The sequence below is a fragment of the Hermetia illucens genome, chromosome 2 (genome assembly GCF_905115235.1).
Source record: "Hermetia illucens chromosome 2, iHerIll2.2.curated.20191125, whole genome shotgun sequence".
Taxonomy (NCBI): Eukaryota; Metazoa; Arthropoda; class Insecta; order Diptera; family Stratiomyidae; genus Hermetia; species Hermetia illucens.
In genome coordinates, this window is record NC_051850.1 from 113155356 (window position 1) to 113158025 (window position 2670).

A 2670-nucleotide genomic window follows, 5' to 3' on the forward strand; every position below is an offset into this window, starting at 1 on the left:
TTCTAGTGTTCATACTAGCTAAGTTTGAACTAAATCTTTGAGTTAGGGAATGTATAATTTTTGACATTGCTATTGTTTTGAAAAATATTATAAAGTAAGCGTAAGAAACTTCATTGACGCGACATATTTTTTATTATTTCTAGTTTACAAAATGAAAAAGAAGAAAATATAAAATTTACGTAATTTAAAACATTTAGCAAATCAAAGAATTTAAAGGATTCCAAAAGGGAGATAGTAAAGAGAGATAATTCTTTGTTTCTCGCTAGGATTCTTTCAAGTCATGCAGAGACCAGGGGAAAAACGATTATTGGTAGAATACATAGCAAAAAAAAATTATAATTTATGTTTCTTAAAGTTTTTAATTTTGTAACAGGAAAAATCTCTGGAAAGTACTCGCGAAACTCAATCATGCCCTCGTCATTCTATAACAGTTCAGCAGCCTGCAAGACTTTATATGCGGAATCGAGAAGTTGTGGACAGGGAAATATGCCAATCGATTCTCTGTCACCCTCAGCCGCAGGATGTTGAAGTACCTTCGTGCGCTGAGTTTCAACCCTACGCAGTTGGGCCTCCAACATTGATTTGCTCTTCCGCGCCGTCATTTCTTCCTCCAGCTAGTCTATCAAATTTGGGTATGTTTCATGGATGTTTTGAAGGCTTCTTATAACTTTACAGGTAACCTTTGTTTTCAAGTTTCTTTCTCCGGAAATATTTTAATATTGGCAATTGGATATTGCAGGTATTCAAGATTTTAAAATTTAAGTGCAAGGGAAGAACGATCCAAACTCCACATTGGAAGGAATGTATGACCAGGGGGACCTGGTGTACTATGGACGAGGCAGTTTTTCATAGGTGGAATATGAATCATGTTGTACAGTTGATTTTCTTTTTTAATAAATAGTTTGGTACCCATGCCGAAAATGTGATCATCATCAACGGCGCAACAACCGGTATCCGGTCTAGACTTGCCTTAATAAGGAACTCCAGACATCCCGGTTTTGCGCCGAGGTCCACCAATTCGATATCCCTAAAAGCTGTCTGGCATCCTTGCCTACGTCGTCGCTCCATCTTAGGCAGGGTCTGCCTCGTCTTCTTTTTCTACCATCGCTATTACCCTTATAGACTTTCCAGGCTGGATCATCCTAATCCATACGGATTAAGTGACCCGCCCACCGTAATCTATTGAGCCTGATTTTATCCACAACCGGACGGTCATGGTATCGCTCATAGATTTCGTCGTTATGTAGACTACGGAATCGTCCATCCTCATGTAGGGTGCCAAAAATTTTTCGGAGAATTCTTCTCTCGAACGCAGCTAAGAGTTCGCAATTCTTCCTGCTAAGAACCCAAGTTTCGGAGGAATACATGGGGACTGGCAAGATCATAGTCTTGTACAGTAAGAGCTTTGACCTTATGGTGAGACATTTTGAGCGGAACAGTTTCTGTAAGCTGAAATAGGTTGTAGTTTTATTCTCCTATCTTTATTCTTCCTGTTTGACCAGTGCGGTTTGATTGTTGATTGGTTGGTTTTCGGTGCATTTACCTCAGCATCACGGATTACTTTCTCGAGGTCCAGGTTAAAGAGGACGCATGATAGGGCATCCCCTTGTCGTAGATGTGATTCGGTGAATAAATACTTCAGATAGATAGGACATATCTTACTCGCTGAGTGATTTATTGATATCTGTGGTAATGATTTATATTGACAGAAGTTTCGTTCATCTGACCACATACATTGGAATGAGTTTAGCGGAAAATCTTGAAGCTTCACCTCCCATCAGTTGATTAACCTCGATGAAAAATGCAAAGTACACTCATTTTATAATTTTAGATGCTTTTGAAGGCCCACGTTCCAACGTTTTTTGTTTGAAACAAACCTTATTAAAATCGATTCAATCTCTGTCTGTCTGTCTGTCACACCCGATTGACTCGCGAACGGCTGAACCGATTGTCACGAAATTTGGTGTGAACATGTAGTCTGCTTCCTTCACATGCAACGAGTAATATCATTTTACGTGCTGATTAAGGGGGGGGGGGGTTGCATATATACAAAAGGGGAGCAACATTGTTTTTCCCGGAATATGGTCATGTGGGGTATCAAAGGAAAGGGCTCAACTACTTTCCGAAAATGAGCTTAATTCTGACATTGGGTGAAACGCAGGAGGGTAAGGACTCAAAATGTGTGCCCCGAAAAGTGAAACAGGTCTCGTTCTCGGAACCTATTCAACCGAACAATCTGAAAAAAAATCACAGTGATGCACCTATATAAAATCTAGGCCCCAAAATGCATCCCATTCTGATACCTGCTCAAATAAAGTTAATAAAATACTATACTATATTTTAGAAATTTACCTGGAATCCCCTCTTAAGTTCATGCTAGAAGTACGGGATCAGTGTAAGTGATAATATAGGACACAATTCTGAAAATGACTGCAATTGAGTTATTATTAACAAATTTATGGAAGGGGAAAGTTGTGCATTCCACGCGAATTCATTGCACCTGGATATGTGTGATGTCATCATCATATGAACTGAACTCGCATCACACGTCATCTACTGAATGGCCGCTGCACTAATTGAAGTAGCAAATCGCTCCGTTCCCCTCTTCAGTAGATGGCGGGCTCACGACCATTTATCAGCTGAAACCAGTCTAGCTGTAAACCTGGCACT

The 2670-nt window shown here is 39.9% G+C and overlaps 1 long non-coding RNA gene across 1 annotated transcript; it reads left to right on the forward strand.

Annotated features, from left to right (window-relative positions):
* LOC119649389 lies at positions 1 to 752 on the forward strand. Its single transcript, XR_005249127.1, has 3 exons — positions 1 to 310; positions 374 to 675; positions 740 to 752. It is a non-coding gene; the product is annotated as an uncharacterized LOC119649389 (long non-coding RNA).
* The last annotated feature ends 1918 nt before the right edge of the window (positions 753 to 2670 follow it).